The sequence below is a fragment of the Miniopterus natalensis genome, chromosome 1, assembly GCF_054644295.1.
Source record: "Miniopterus natalensis isolate mMinNat1 chromosome 1, mMinNat1.hap1, whole genome shotgun sequence".
NCBI classification, from domain to species: domain Eukaryota; kingdom Metazoa; phylum Chordata; class Mammalia; order Chiroptera; family Miniopteridae; genus Miniopterus; species Miniopterus natalensis.
The window spans coordinates 60,357,277-60,374,194 of NC_142081.1; the positions used below are offsets into that span (position 1 = coordinate 60,357,277).

Below are 16,918 nucleotides of genomic sequence, written 5' to 3' on the forward strand. Positions count from 1 at the left end.
TATAGAGACCTCCTTGTTGGAGTTGCAGAGATCCTGAACCTTGCAAAGCCAGATTGGCACTGTGCTACCAGGGGTGGGGATTAAAAATCAGAGAAGATAAGGGTCTTGTTTGGAGTTCCAGTTTCCTAACTAATCCAGAGGAAGTGACTGTTGATTACAAGTTATTACTTGCCTTATTAAAAGTTAATGAGTCAGACAGAGAAAGGCAAATACCATATGATTTCACTTATATGTGGAATCTAAAAAGCAGAATATATGAACAAACCAAAAAGAAACCAACTCATAGATACAGAACATTTTGATGGTTGCCAAATGGGAGGATAATGGAGGGAAGGGTGAAAAAGGGGAAGGAGTTAAGATGTACAAATTGCCGTTATAAAAACAGTAACGGGGATGTAAAGTACAGCAAAGGGAACACAGTCAATAATACTGTAATAACTATGTATGGTGTCAGGTGGGTACTAGAATTACTGGGGTGATCACTTTATAAGTTATATAAATGTCTAATCACTATGTTGTTTACCTGAAACATATAATATTGTATGCCAACTAATTAAAAAGTTAAAAAAACATTAAAAATAGTTAATGAGTTAGAAGCTTACAGAGTAGGCAAGCTTCTGGCAAGTGAAATCATGTTACAGAATTGTGGTCTGTATCTTCAAGAAGGGTCGAGGCTCCTGCTGGTAGAGCTCAGAGAGGATGACACACGTGCTCCTTTGGAAGAGGAGTTAGGATTCTTGATGAAGAAACTCAGGTTTTCTACCGAAAATCACTGAGCCAGGCTTACTAATAAAGAGCTGGTGTGATTTGTGGGGGAGAGATTTTCCTCTAGAAAGGTAGGTCTTCAGGAAATTTGAAAACTTTAGATAAGCAAAAACAGAAAGAAAGGAGACAGACTTAAAAAAAAAAAAAAATTAACTGTATGATACTGCATAAATTCTGCTTGGGGTTACAGGGCTCTCCAGGACCCCTGCTGATTTTTACCTATTGAATGAATTATTCATTTGCACGCAGTATGTAGTGATGCTGCTTCCTTACTTAGCATCATCATGCCAGCAAAGGTGGATTGAGGACCATTCACCTCTCTGTGTTTGCTTGGAGTATGCATTGCTGCATTCATGCCCAGGTCTTCTCCATCTTCCTGGGAAGCAAGGACCTACATATTCATCATACTGTTTTGCATTTTAATTCTTGACTGTAATTTTTAGCCAAATAAAGAAAACCCAAGCCCTTTTCTAATATGAGGACCCCTCCCAACTGCTTTGGAATGACCAGATTCTCTGCAAGTATGGATTTTGGATTACCTATATATCACAGTCACCTTCTGGTACTTCTTTTTTTTTATATGTATCTTTATTGATCTCAGAGAGAGGAAAGGAGAGGGAGGGAGAGAGAGAGAGAGAGAGAGAGAAACATCAATGATGAGAGAGTCATTGATTGGCTGCCTCCTGCACGCCCCTGACTGGGGATCGAGCCCGCAACCCGGGCATGTGCTCTGACCGGGAATCGAACCTCGATCACCTGGATCCTAGGTTAATGCTCAACTGCTGAGCCACGCCCGCCCAGGCTGTGGTACTTCTTTAAAATACCCATTCCTATACTTACCTGGCAGGGGAGATACCTTGATCACAAGGTGGTTTTCCCAGAGGCTTATTCATTGCACTCTGGATGTGCTGACCCTTGCATTTCCCTCAAATGTGGGAAACTCGACTGCATAATTTGTGGTAGTGGGGGACTGCATTCAAGCTCTCCCCTAAATAAAAAATAATAATGAAATGAAATATAAAATAATAAAATAAAATAATAAATACCCATTCCTACGATGCACCCCAAACCTGCCGAACCAGATTCTCTGGAATGGGACTTAGGAATTTGCATTTTTAATATGTTTCTCAGGTGATTCATAAGCACAATAAAGTTTGGGAACCACTGATTTAGGCTCATAGGCTTTATTTTTATATTTTTATATCAATATATCTTTATTGATTTCAGAGAGAGGAAAGGAGAGGGAGAGAGAGAGATAGAAACATCAATGATGAGAGAGTCATTGATCGGCTGCAGCCCACAACCCAGGCATGAGCCCTGACCGGGAATCGAACCCCAATCGCCTGGATCCTAGGTCGACTCTCAACCGCCAAGCCACGCCCGGCCGGGCAGGCTCATAGACTTTAAGGAAATAACCTCAGAGTTCTCTTGGAGTCCAACCTGGGTCCCCTTGGAACAAATGCAGCCTACCTGACCCTGGAGGTTAGCCTGGGAAAGGTTTGGAACCTCATTTTCCCCTTAAAATTAAGGTACCCACACAATCTGGTAGGCCATAAGGACAAAGCCCCTTCACAAGGGTCACCATTATGTGACAGATTGTTGCTAATAGGCCCAAGTCAATTAGCTATTACAGCTGAAGATGAACGTAATTAATTATTTTGTCTTCAGTTACTAAAGTTTAGTTCTGCTAACACTGTGTTGTGAAACCTGGACATTTGCATGATAGTTGACAAAAAGGAGATCAGTCTGCGTAAACAGTTTTGTGCCCTTGGCTCGTGCTTTGTCACTCTGGTATCTGTGTGCCAAGTGTGGCTTCTCTCAACTCCATATTTAAAAAAATCATTCAGCCTCCACATTTAGATCTAAGTTTCTGACCATTTGGCCCATTGTTGGGGGAAAAACAACACAGACATTTTTAATTTAGTCCAATGCTATCAGTTTATAGATGTGAAAGTCAAGATTGGGGGTCAGGATATGAAGTGACTCATTTGGGTATGTCTGGGCTATAACAAGGCCCCAGGTCTTGCCATTTCTTTGTGAGTGTTCTTTTCTCCTTGGGCTGCCTCCCAGTAGGAAGGAAGTGTCCCTGTAAAATTCTTTGCTGAGTCTCACAGTTCTTGGCAGACGAAATGTAATATTCCTATTTCTAAAGACACATATTGTTTAGTGTTTCCCTGTGAAGCAATGAAATTGCTTTGAATTGTCTATTCAACCTGAGATTTGGAGAAATTGTGTCTTGTTCTATATCACTGAGTGCTTACCTTTTATTTATTATTATTATTATTTTTAATCTTCATCTGAGGATATTTTTTCCATTGCTTTTCAGAGAGAGTGGAATAGAGAGAGAGAAACACCGATGTGAAAGATGCACGTCGATTGGCTGCCTTCCGTACGTGTCCCGACCAGGGCTGGGAATTGAGCCTGCAACCGAGGTACATGCCCTTGGCCGGAATCTAGCCCAGGACCCTTCAATCCCCAGGATGACGCTCTAACCACTGAGCAAACTGGCCAGGGCTTGAGCGCTTACCTTTTAGAGGAGAGGGACAGTCCTTGGCTGAAATGACCTAGGCCAGGGGACTGCCCTCAGTGCCTGTGAGGACAGGTGTGGTGTAATTATCAAGCCCTGTGATAATTGTGTCCCAGTTAATTAATTGGAAGGCGTCTCTAATTTACTTTGGAGACTTACAGGTGATTTAGATATGGGCTGGAGCAGCTGCCAAGGAGCAGGGCAGTGGGGGATGGTTTAATTTTATTTTGAATTCTCACTCCTCCTTCTTACCCCCTCTGTACCCGATGTGCTTGGAGACTGTCCTGGCTTATAAAAGAGCACATACACATTTCTTACTGTGGAATCCACAGGAAGACATTCAACAAAGGGAGCAGTGCTAGAGGGTTTGTTGATTCCCTCGGAGGATGCTGATGAGCCAGCGGCTCTCTATGTCTTCTTTTCGAATGCTCTTTGTGATTGTTACTAATGTGATGTTTTCTAGAGTGGTCAGTCCTTTGGGGGAGCAGGGTAACATAGGTCAGTTAAGAAGAGTAGGTTTGATAGTAAAGAATCAGGACCTTAGAGCTGTTTCTTAGTGGGAAGAAAAACCCTATAGTTAGGCAATTTGAGGTTTAAGTCAATAGCTTCTCACTTGCGAAGTTTGAGCAAAAACCTAAAATGTCCTTGATCTTGTGGCTGCCACTGCTTGTTCCTTTCTTAGTGTTCATCCTCTTACTCTCCCTTACTTAAAAGACCCTGATTTTGTTTAGGGCAACATTTTGCCCAGATAAAAATACCTTAGAGACTCCCTTGCAGCTAGGGGTACACATGTTACCCAGGCCTTACCAGTGAGTTTTAAGTGGAAGTTTACTGGGTGGAGCTCTGGGAGTGCCATCTTTTCTGGTGAAAAGGGACAGGAAAAGCTGTGACTTGCCTTTGTTTTTGGCCTTGGCCCTTTTCTGCTAGCAAATGAGTGCCATGCCTAGGGATGGAATGTTCATCTTATGAGTACACAAGCCATGTGCTCAGATTGGCAGAGTAGGAAGCCGGAAGTCTGGGTCCTGGCCTTGTTGACTTATTTGAATAGCTGTCGCAGACCTCTTTTGGACCTCAGGTTACAGGAAAAAAACAACCTTTCTAGTTTAAGCTGTTGTGGTTGGATCGCTGTATTTATATAAAGTCAAATACAACTTTGGGAAACTGCTGGTTAGGTGGTCCCTATACATGGTATTTGTAATTAAAGTGTGAGTCAATGGGCAATTCAACTTATATAGAGTTGGAAATTTTAGATATAGAGAGATTTCAATCTCTGTTAGATTTGTTTTGTTGGAAATTATAGGACACCAAGATATAGAACCTTGCCAAACATTCTTCTGCCTAAGGCAGTGCCTAGCAGCACACTCAGGTATTACCCGCACTGCAGCCCTGTACTGAGTAAGGATTACTTCAAAAGTCAGAGCAGTCAGGAGCCAACCCGTTAGTGTGACTCCCTTGTCTTAAGGGATGGGCCCTGAGGGCATGAATGCTTTTTTCTTTCTCCTTATTTTACTAAAATAGAAAATACTTATTTATAATTAGTCTGTTAGGAGTGGCAGCAAACATGTGATGAGTCTTTCAGTTTGGGAAGTTGGAGAATTTAGATCGATTCTATGTCTAGAAATAATGGTGTCATTTCTCACCTGAAGAGCGGGGTCAGTGTTGCATCAGATGCTAAGTCTACAGTTTTACAAGCACATCTCCCTCAAACATGCTGTTTAGTCATCGCAAAGATTCTCTGTAGCTTATTCCCACTATGCAACATAAACATCTTTTGGTCCTGAATGAGAGGATCAAGAAAATCAGGACAGTTACATTGCTGACATTCGCCACTTGAAACCTTGGAGCTGCTCCTTCCTGACATGTTTTCTGTGTGGAACAGGAATGCTTTAGTCTCATCCCTCATTTCAGAAGTTTGCATGGGCACTCTTGGCAGCCGGAGTACTTCTCGGGGGAACAATCCATCTAAGGCTTTTCTGCCCATTTCTTTGAAGAGCATACTGAGAAAACTAATACTCAGCTGCTGTGATTTGGTTATATTCACATTTTAGACTATTTTCTGCAACATTGGGTTAAGATTAGGAGGCATATTGTCGTCCATTTTGGTGAATAAAGTGCTGTGTATTTTGGCATAAAGGTAAAACTTCTTTTACTCACTGTGAACATAGCCGGTTATTACATCAGTTCTGATCCTAATGCACCTTTTCCAATTTTCTTAATAGCTTACAAGGAGAAAGTTAATTAAATGAAGAATCCTGTCTTTAGATTGGGTTTTTGGTGATAGAGCCAAGAGTTTTTAAGTACTTCTCCTTATAATATGTTCCACTCCTGGGCTAACTGATAATGCTACTCTGTGCATCATTGATTTCACCTACTATAAAAACAAGATACATGCTATTGCACATATGATTGTAATTATTCTTCCACATTGCATGCCATTGGTGTGTGATGCCCAGCATTTTATTTATTAACCTGGTGGCTGGTTTTATGGGTGTTTTGGAAATAGAGTAATCTTTATTTGTTTTGGAAGATGAATGCAACTTGGAGTAATGCTTCTGTAATTTTGATCTATTTCTTGCCTTTAGTGACAAAATGAGCCAATTTCATACTGGAAAGCATTATTTTGTACTTGTTTTGGAAGAACTTGGGAAATTTAATAGGGAGGCTACTATGTAATTTTTGAAATTCAGTTTTAAAATTATGTGAAAGCTTTGACTGTTTCAAGCTGCTGTTTGATAAGGGTTTATGACAGAAACACACTTAGAAATGGACTAATTGTCCAATAAAATCAAATTCTTAGATATTCCTTGGCAGTTGATTGGACTTCCTTCACTTGTGTGAAGTCATCCCCCTTATATATTCACATTCTTGTACTAGAATGAGGTTCATTGTTTATATTTAAAATATTATTGTGAGTTCTAGTATTTTTGTTGCTATTTTCTTTATATATTTATGCCTTAATGAGCACTTTTGTACCATCCATTCATTTGTGTAAAGTGGGGATAAAACATAACATATTAATACCAGTGAAAAGTGCAAATTTTATTAACAAACAGTAGCTCACAAAGATGTAAAAATATATTAGCAGGGACCAGCTGTGCACCAAATACTGCCTTTAAGAGTATGGCGAGTGTGGAACACAACACTATTAAGTTACTAAGAGCATAACAGGAATGCCGTGAAAAGTTCTAATCAGTTTTGCATTTCAAATTTGTAAGGCATATAGGAATAAGAAACTATTTTCTCCCAGACTGCCAAATTGCTACTAGACCATTTGACTGATTGATTGCCCAAGAACTCTGTTAGACAATTTAATGGACCTAACCAGGTTGGGTTCTTTAATGACATAGTAGGGTATGTCATACCTTTTAATAGGAAGTCTCTAAGTTTGTCCATTCATTCTTCCACATTAACTGAGTACTACTAACTATGCCAACCATTTTTTAGGTGGTGGAGATAAAATGATAAACAAGATATAGTTCCTTCCCTTAGGGAGCCATCTCATAGTCTTTTAGGGAATAAATATAAACAAGTAGTTATTCATTGTGCTAAGTGTAATGCTGGAGATATGCCAGTGAGAGCACACCATGGTATGTGAAAATCACAAGCAGTTCAAAGTGCCTGGTACACAAATTATAAAGCAGAGGTGGTGAAAAGTGAGGCTGGAGGAGTGGGCAGGAACTGGATCCCACAAGGCTGAACATGGCTGGTTAGAAGCTTGGTATTTGTCCTCTGAGCCTCAGGGAGCCACAGAGTGGTTTTAAACAGGGCAGGGACAAGTGCAGATTTATATTTTAGTAAGATCTTTCTGTTGGCTGTTTGAAGGATGGACTTAATGGGGACAATCTTAAAAGCAGGAAGACCAATTAGGAGGTTGTTGTAGAATTCTAGGTAAGATATAATGAGGGCATGGTGACAAGCTGGTCACAAATTCAAGAAATATAAGCGACATGATTATTAGGACTTGATTGATTGGAATATGGGGTGAAGGTTGGGTTAAGACAGAGTCAAGGATGATGCGTGGGTCTCTAGATTGGGTATCTGTGGTGGCATCATCAATAAAAAGAGCAGTTGAGTTCAGGGGGAGAAGCCGAAGGGATAAAGTAGGCTGTATGGGAGATAGGCATTAAGTTTGGTACAAGTTGAGGTACTTGTGGAATACTCAGTTAGATATAAGAATCTAAAGCTTGAGGGTATAAATGTAGAAGTCCTCAGAGTAGATAACCAAACCATGAGAGTGTGGATATGTTCACCTAATGAGAGTATGTTGAGATTGCATTTTAAAAAACAAGTTAAAGAGGATTTCTGTGAAGTAGACAGTGAAGGAATGGTCCCAGACATGGGAGGAGAACTGTGGTAGTGAAGTGGCCCAGAAACAAAGGGAGCAGAGCGTTTTCAGGAGGGAGTGATCGATGACATCAAACCCAGCAGAGAGAGACTACACAGTGTCTATTGGATTGGCAAAGAGAAATGGATGATGACTTGAGAGAGAACAGTTTCAAAAGAGTGGTAGAGGTAGATTACTGTGATCCTAGAAATGTATGGAAGGTGAAAAGGTAAAGCGAGAGCAAGTTTCTTCCCTAAGCCATTGTTATCAGAATTTAAGATTTCCTAGGCAGAGAAGTTTTGAGTGATAAGGTTGAGGGCATTCACTGTGTGACTGAGTTCAAGTTCATTGGAGTTGACAGGGATAAGAATTGTGGGTCTAGTCACCCATAGGGGACTTTGAAATTATCCTAGATAATGGTAAGGGACAGAGACTATGAGTCAGATGCTAACATCTTCAGTGAATGGTACCGTCATGGCACCATTGCTTCACTCAGTAGCCTCTCACTGTAATCTCAACCACGGTGGACCGCCTTTCGGGCACAGCCACATACATGTACATCTAGCAACGCCTGATCTCCTTTTGCCCGATTTGTGACAGGAAGGACTGTGTCCTCAGAGCCAGAACGCATAGGGATTTCTTGAGTGTTCTGCTGGCAGGACTTCAAAGGCTAGCCCTTCAGCCAGCCGGCCAGCCAGCCAGCCAGCCTTCCCTAACTCGTTGTGGTCATTTACTTTTTATCTCATTCTCTTCTTTGGTACAATGGTGAGCTTTATTATCCGAAGAGCCTTAAAGTGGCTTCATAACTAAAGGCAAGGAGTATTTGTAGTGAAGGAAAATGTGCCTGTTTCTTCTTTTTTTTTTTTAAATACCTCTATCAAGAAATACTGCACGTGTATTGGAAAAAGCATGGATTTGGGAACCAGGAGGCCCGGGTTCAGTACACCTGTGACCTAGTTCATAGGTGGATGGTAATTTGGTAAAGGGCAATGATATTTAGAAACATATTTGCTCACATTTAATGGGGCATCTGTTGTGTTTGCCTACATTGGATCTGGGTGAATCTGGGTGAATCTGGGTGAACATGATTATAAATGAGCATATGTTCAGGGATATTTACTTGAACGTATCTGTGTGGATGGGGAGAGGGGAGAAGATAAACCTATTCTGTGTTAGCTTTTGTTCTCTACCTTATTTTCACGTTTCCTGGCAACAGTAACTTTGATAAAAGAGAGCTCTCCAGGCCCAATGAGACAACAAACGAAAAAATAAAAGAAAAGAGAATATAAATAGCACTAAGGACCAACATGGATTTCTGTTAGGTATTCTCAGAACTGCTAGACTCAGTCATTGGATTTTTCTTGTGAGACTTTTGTTTTATTAAGAAAAACAGGATAAAATAAAGTCAAACAGATAAAACAGCCAAGCTCTGGAAGTAGAAAATGTGATTCTATTTGTGAATTTAAGAAATAATTGTTTCCCTGGCCAGATGGCTCATTTAGTTGGAGCGTTGTCCCATATACCGAAAGGTTGTGGGTTCAATTCCTGGTCAGGGCACATTCCTAGGTTGCAGGTTCTATCTCCAGTCGGGGTGTGTTTGGGAGCAACCTATAGATGTTTCTCACACTGGTGTTTCTCTCTCTCTCCCTTTCTCTCTCTCTAAAATCAGTGAAATATATCCTCAGATTAGGATAAAAAAATAAGAAATATCTGCCTTGTTTTATAAAAATAAAAGAAGAAATAATTGTTCCCCTAGCCCCCCATTCTCAGAGTACCTGGAGGAGACAAAAAATACTGTTGTTAGAGCATCTACCTGGCCACTGCAAAGATTTCCCACCAGAATGTAAGCTAGTAAAAATGCTAGTTTTCATGAGATCCTGAATAGACTATTCTGTAATAATAGCAATAGAAATTAAAGTATAAACATAATTAACATGAACACAAATATCATCAACGTTATACCTCAAGCACTGAACAGGTGGTAGAATGCCATTTTGAGTACTGCAGTCCCCACTGATCTAATAGGATTCCAGAAGATGAGAGAGAGGTGTGTGAAATCGAGTTTTATTGGGCTTGAATTTCTTTGCAGAAGAGGGTGCTAGTAATGAGATATTCTAAGTTAAAAGGGAAAAAAGATTCCTGCAATTCTCTCTTAATGGAGTGTGGCATCTGTTATTTATTTTACATGTCTAATATAAATTTTAAATGTATGTTAGTAGGACCATAAAGGGATCATAGCTGTATATGAAAACTGAAGCATTTATTTTTATTCCACTGTCCAGTACTGTTCCTTCTTTTTTAAAAAAACTACCCTCTTCAAAAGTTAAACTTTGGAAGGAATATGGAATAGATTTAAATATCTGCAAAAAATACATACCAGGTAAATCAAGTTGACACTTGATGAAGATTGTATGCGTATGTGTGAGAAACTTTTTTGAGTTAAGCAAGATGATAATGAAACTACATTTTTAAAAATCATACTTTAGTTTTCAGAACATTTTTACATGTTATTTCATTTTTTTTCAACATACAAATTAAGTTTAGAAGGTTGGCATTATAATCTCATTTTTTTATGTGAAGAGATTGAGAGTCAGGATTTGACCAAGCTCATAGAGTGGTGGATTGTGTGAGAATCTTGCTCGATTCAGTGGCCTTCCTAATACTCTATATTACCTATAAATATACCATTAGTCTTTGAACAATGTGGGGGTTAGGAGCACCAGCTTTCCATTCAGGTGAAAATCCCCATATAACTTTCGACTCCCCTGAAACTTAAATTCTCCCTCAGTATCTGTGGGAGATTGTTTCCACGACCCCCATGGATACCAAAATCCACAGAAGCGCAAGTCCTTTGAGTAAAATAGAGTAGGTCATGCATACAGTCGGTGCTCTGCATCAGCAGATTCCCAACTACAGACTGAAAACAACAGTCTAGGTATTTCTTGAAAAAAATTGGGATATAAGTGAACCTGTGCAATTCAAAACCATGTTCATGGGTCAACTGTATAGCGTTGAAAAGCTCAATATTTATGAATGATGCAGCTTTGCTTATGTGTGGGAACATATGCATTTTTCCAGGAATGCTTTTAAAATGTCAACTCTAAGAGAGACGAAAATATTTATCTAGTGTGCATTCTGCAAAGACATTTCGTACCCTACAAATTATGTTACCTTTGTAGTTAAAGAAACAATAGACATTGAAATCCTTATTGTCATGGTAACCTAAGATGTTTTCAGAAATGGTTGCTTTTACTTTTACCAGGTTCAAAAGGGAGGTAGCACCTCCTATATTTAGGAATTTAAAAATTGACTTTGATAGGTAGAAACAAAAGTGAGTAAACTCTGCCTGCCACCAACAGATGGCAGCATTTGTTGTATACTGACTTACCTTTTCTGTTAGTCTGTGTTAGACTCAGGTTTGCTGGGCTTGTACTTAATTTTTACGGGCTTTATGAACGTCATTAATCTCATATAATGTCTATGAACATGGTAAGAGGTATTCTATTATTCCAATTTTTATTGGCTCTTCAGGAAGTAAAGATGATAAAAGCAGAAGAGACAATGATGAATTCTGCAAGAGATAATTCATTTGACACCAGGATGTTTCTGAAGGACAAGCTAAGTCGTATAACACATGCCAACTACTGTCCCTATGCAGTTAACAATACACTGCAAGAATGAAAGAAAAGTGATTGCGGAAATAGAAAATCTTTGGAATTTGTTACTCAAGATGGGGGTCAATCAGTATGAAAAATTAGCCTAATATTAATGTAGGAGAAGGTGAGAAGACTTGGTCTGGTGAAAATGGATAGTTTCACAGGCTTTCAGACTGTTCTCCTCTGCAGATCACCCATTTAAGGGGTCATTGTTGAGTGCCTGATGTCACTCCTCAGGGGTTGCCAACTCTGGGGAGTCATTAAGGAAGGGGGTGTTATTATCACTACATTTATGTGCTTTAGAAAAAGATGTCCAATTCTAAGGAAAATCAATGAAAAGAGGAGGAAGATGACTTATGTTAAAGCTTTGAAGCATCACCCACCTATTTGGCTGAAAGACATTTAGAGACTGAAACCTTAAATAAGGCACTTGGGACTTATGACTGTCCTCTTGGAACCTAACCTTTATATAGTAAATTTGAGTTCATGTTTTTAGGGTTTTAGGAAAAGCACGGCTATTTGGTTTCACAGATTTCACTTTCCCCAGAAATGCTAACATCTGGCCTGGAAAATCAGAACAATGAACAGGGGACAAATTTTATCAGTTTAAATGTTACCATGTGGCTTTGCACATTTCTGCTTGGTGATAAAGATGTGGTTAACGAATAGATTGGCCAAAAAGAGGACCATGAAGAAAACAAAATGAAAACTAGTGGCAGTCGTGGGGGGTGGCTGGCTGGTGGTGGTGGTGCAGGTGCAGGGTGCTGATAGAAGTCAGTGCATCCCACTTGGTTGGTCTACTTGGAGGTAGGCCTTCCACTGAATATCCATTAGGGAAAAGAACATTAGTGCATGGCTGGGTAGTTTGTCAAAGTGAAGCGCTAATGTACAAGGCAAGGTCACTCATGAGACTCACAGATTCAGTGGCTCTGCATTTGCTGTAGCCAGTGTTGGAGTTTTCAGTCCTATTCTGTCATCTTCTTTTAGTGAGTGATAGTCTCACCTGCAGACATCTGGGCCAGAAATCTTTCAGTCATATTTGATTTCTCTCTTTTCTCCATTCCCAAATCTAATCTGGCACAAAGTTCCATTGATTGTATGCCCAAAATATTTTCCATATTACCTCCCACTTCCCTGGTCTGGTCCTTGTCACCTGAGATAGTAAGAACTTGGGCTCAGGAGTTGAACCTGATTTGGGATCCTGATACTGCTACCCACTAGCTAGATGATCCTGGGCAAGTTACTTCTCTAGAAAATGAGGTTAGTAGCATTGTGATAATGGCCTTGTGAGGTTGTCTTGAAGATTAAATGAGATAATACAAGTACAGGGCTTAGTATTGAATACGTGTTAGCTGTCAGAGTGTGCATCATTATAATGGACTCCTAAATGGTTTTCATTTCTCTGATATTTTGTGTCTACAAACCATTTTCTACTGTTGTCATAGTTATTTTTAAAAATTGAAGCACTGTTTGTATTCTATTATTCATGATTAAACATATACTCATACTCTTACACAATAGTAGCAGTAATAACAACACAATAGAAGTCCTTTCCTGGCATTTTATCCCCTGTATGAAGTGTGTCTATTATGACCTCTTACACTTGGGTCCCATCTGGTCTCGCCAACTTCATGTCCTGTTGCGCCCAGCTGTGAGACCGCGCTCCCCCTCTCATGGTCCTCGCCCTGTCTGCATGTGTCACGCACTTACAGTTTCCCCTCTGCCTTTGACTGCATCTTCTTTGAATGTGGAAGGTGCATTCCATCTGTCTCATCTACTCTGCAGGAGGAAGGAGAAGGTATAAAGCCTTCAAGGCCTACCAAGTCAGACTTTATACCTTCTCCTGCAGAGTGGCTTGTATCTCTATTATACAACTCATTTCTTCCTGCCTTCAAAGAGTTTATTGAATTGTGTTCATGCCTCTGCCACCATCATATTCTAACTTTGGGAATCTTTGTTTTCTCCATAGAGCCTAATTCAGTGGATTGCATATTTGCAAGTACTCAGGAAATAAATGCTGAATTGGATAAAATAATTATAGCTTCATTATCCCTTGCCCATTTGACAGCAGTTTCATTTGCAGTGCTAATTTCAGTGTTTATTTCTGAGTGTCGTTCCATTTTCGCTTTGGGTCGCTCAGTAGGGATCAATACTGTAGCAAGGCGTTGACGTTGGATGAATGTAGGTGGTTTGAATACAAAGCACGATAGATTCCCAGGTAGGTGGCCTTTTTTTGGTTTCTAGGAACTCATGTAATGAAAAGATGCCATTCTACCAGACATTGGACATCTGAGGAGATAGAAAAGAGTTTGTGCAGATACTCTTGAGATGAAGGGAAAGGACTTTGTGTTCATCGAGGGAAGCTTGGAGAAAGGTTTTGAAGCATTTATTCAGAGAGCAATGAAGAACCACAGTTAGAACAGGGGCCTAAGGTTAAGGTCACCAGGAAAGTAACTTTAGCATGTGGTGGGCCCTGCGCGTTGCATACCGGTCTGTTAAAGGCAGTGAGACCTGCATTGAGGAAGGAAGGCTGTACTGTATTTTTACAGAAATACTTTGCAATGAAATATATTCCTACATTTCCACTCTCCATCTTACCTTGGTGATAAGAGTTGAAAGGATATTAACAAAGAATTATTAGTCTCCACTTTTTCTTTATAGAATGTCCCTACTCTCTGATATCACACTAGATAAGGGCTACAAAAGAAACATCTCGAAAAATTATATTTTGACTGCTGCATTAGACCCTGATTTAGTGTTTTTCATCTTGTATGGACCACGGGGTTATTGAGAATCTGACGCAAGTTATGATCTCTTTATAATGTTAAAAAGTCCTCAGTAAGAGCAAGCGGTGTTCAAGTTTTGGTTCAGTTTTTTCAGGGATCTTTGCAATTTTAAACAAATGATGGTAGCATTTTCAAAGACTAAAATTTTGGCAGTTGAGACTTTATTCGTGTCCTTTTAAGAGTAGACATAAGTATCAGAAATCTTATTCAAATGTGGCAAAACTTATCATTTCTCATTTGATGATCACAAAAGGATATCAGAGCTTTCATTGGTACTGAATAAGCATAAACAGATGTGAATGATTTTACCACATCAGCTGCTGCATCTGCTTGAAGACCAGAGGGGTTATTTATAGAATTGTTGCAAATGTGTGACTTGCAACTAGTTGTAGTGGTCCATTGACTTTTGGAAAAGATTCTTAGAATCTGTTTGATTCTCACCTGTGGTTTTTTTATGCATATGAACCAGATCACATGCCAAGAAACTCACCAATGAACCTGCTTTTCTTTTCTTTTTTAAAAAATTTATCTTTATTTTTTAAAATATTACAGATGTCCCCGTTTTTTCCCATTCACCCCTTCCACCCTGCACCCACTTCCTGCCCCAGGCCTTCACTACACTATTGTCTATGTCCATGGTTTATGCATATATACATATAAATTCTTTGGTTAATCTCTCCCCACCCACCCATCTTTTTTTTTTTTATTGTTGAGAGTATTACAGATGTCCCCCGTTTCCCCCCCCTTTTCCCCCTCTAGCCATCTCCCACCCCACCCCAGGTCCCCACCTGTCCATTGTCTGTATCCATGGGCTGTTCATATATGCTTATAAGTTCTTCGGTTAATCATTTCCTGCCCTCCTTCCTGCCTTCCCTCTGAGATCTGTCGGTCTGTTTCATGTTTCCATGTCTGTGGTCCTATCTTGTTTGTCAATCTATTCTGCTCCTTAGATTCCACATATGAGTGAGGTCATGTGATACTTGTCTTTGTATGACTGGCTTATTTCACTTAGTATAATACTCTCCAGGTCCAACCAAACCTGCTTTTCTTAACACTAATAGCATCAGGTAGGGTATCATGTTTAAAAGTTCTTACCTTATATTCCTATAGAAAAAACTTTTTACATTTTAGCAAAATGACTGGTAAAATATGAACTTTTGACCAATTCTGGAGTTTTGGGTTTTTTTGGTTTTTTTTGCTTTGGTTTTAGATTGTGCTATGAATATTTATTTTCAAACAATATGGAACAACCCCCCCCCCCAAACAAACAAACAAAACAATATGGAAATAATATGGAAAGATGCTGGGTCCAGCCCCAGCGGTCCAGGGGTCCCCAAAGGTGTGGACAGCGTCAGCTAAGAATGAAGGACACGGAGACAGCGTTCAGAGCATCAGGACAATCAGCTTTGCTCTTTATTGCCTTATTACAACTGTATTTATACTATTTGATTTTATTGCTGGTTAAACAACATGACATCATGCTTTGTTCCGGTTTCTGTTTTGGCCTTACACAGTTAATGATTATACCTTCTTATCTGACCTTTGCTAAAGAATTTATATCTGTTTAGTTATGTTAATTTTAGCCTTATCTATTGTTTATATTTCTATAGGCTATTCTACAGGTTAATCTCTAGTTTGTTATTTATATTCTGAAGTTACTATTTTATTGCTCTACCATATAGCTAAAAGGAGAATAACTAAACCAGCTTTTGTTATGTAAAGGTTATGCAAGTCCTAAGTAAGGGTTATGTAGATTGTTTTTAGCTCTGGTGACTGCCCGCCTGTCTGGCACCAGCCTCAGTCTCCCCGCTGACATTCCCTGCATCAGCCCGTCCTCACTGTAATGTCCTGTGTATGATAAGGGCTCAGGTGTAGATTGAAATACTCTCTTTCCTAGACTGCTCTTTCCTTGGGGGGATTCCCAGAGTTTTCTGTTAATATAAACATCTCCCACTAATACATTCCTTAGTGGGAACTCACTGGTGGACTCCCTGTGGATGGCCCTGAGCCCCGAGTCAGCAGGGGCCCGGACCCAGGCCTTTTCCCTGGTGGGAAGGTCCCCAGGGTAGTGGGCCTAACAAGTCCTAACTCTTCTGCTGACAGTCTGAGTCTAAGTTCCTTATAGGCGCCACATGATATCTTTGTAATACTTGGGGCTTTTACTGAATCATTGTCTTTTCCAGTTCTATCTGACTTCGCTGCTAGGGAAAAGTGTCCAGCTAGGGCAAAAACCCTTTTCTGGTGAAGTGACTGGTAAGGACACAAAGTGTCAGGAAGGGGAACAAGCATAGAAAGAGGGATCTGCCGTACGCCAAGTCCTATGGAGCATTGGCTGTGCAGATGTCTCCTCCTTGAAGGACTGTGTCAAGCAGCAAGGATGGAATGGCTTCCGGCAGAAAGAAGCTTAGTTTCAGATTGTGTGTGTGTGTGTGTGTGTGTGTGTGTGTTACCCAAAACTAGGAGCAATAAGTGCTGAACACAGGGGACAAGAACAAGCCAAACACAGAGTCAAATTAGGAGAAGTGAATTCTCATTCCAAGAGCAGAGGCAGGGCCAGAAACAGGGACAAAACCAAGAGGGTCAGCAGTTAGTTAGACAGCCTATCTTAATGTATTTGGGCTGCTATAACAGAATACTATGGACTGGGTAACTTATAAACACCATAAATTAATTTCTCACAGTTCTGGAGGCTGGGAAGTCCAAGATCAAGGCCCCAGCAGATTCACTGTCTGGTGAGGGTCCACTTGCTGGTTCATAGACAGGCATCTTCTCTCTGTCCTCACACGGTGGAAGGAGCCAGGGGCCTCTCAGGGTCTCTTTCATAAGGGCACTAATCTCACTCATGAGGGCTCCATCCTCA

At 40.2% G+C, this 16,918-nt stretch overlaps 1 protein-coding gene and 1 non-coding gene across 2 annotated transcripts in view; both read left to right on the forward strand.

Annotated features, from left to right (window-relative positions):
* The window catches only part of GPR176 (G protein-coupled receptor 176), an 82,631-nt gene that overhangs the window by 24,584 nt on the left and 41,129 nt on the right, over nucleotides 1-16,918 (forward strand). The gene's annotated exons all lie outside the window — the stretch shown is intronic.
* On the forward strand, nucleotides 1,598-1,756 carry LOC148094157 (U1 spliceosomal RNA). The gene has a single exon (XR_015716507.1). It is a non-coding gene; the product is annotated as a U1 spliceosomal RNA (small nuclear RNA).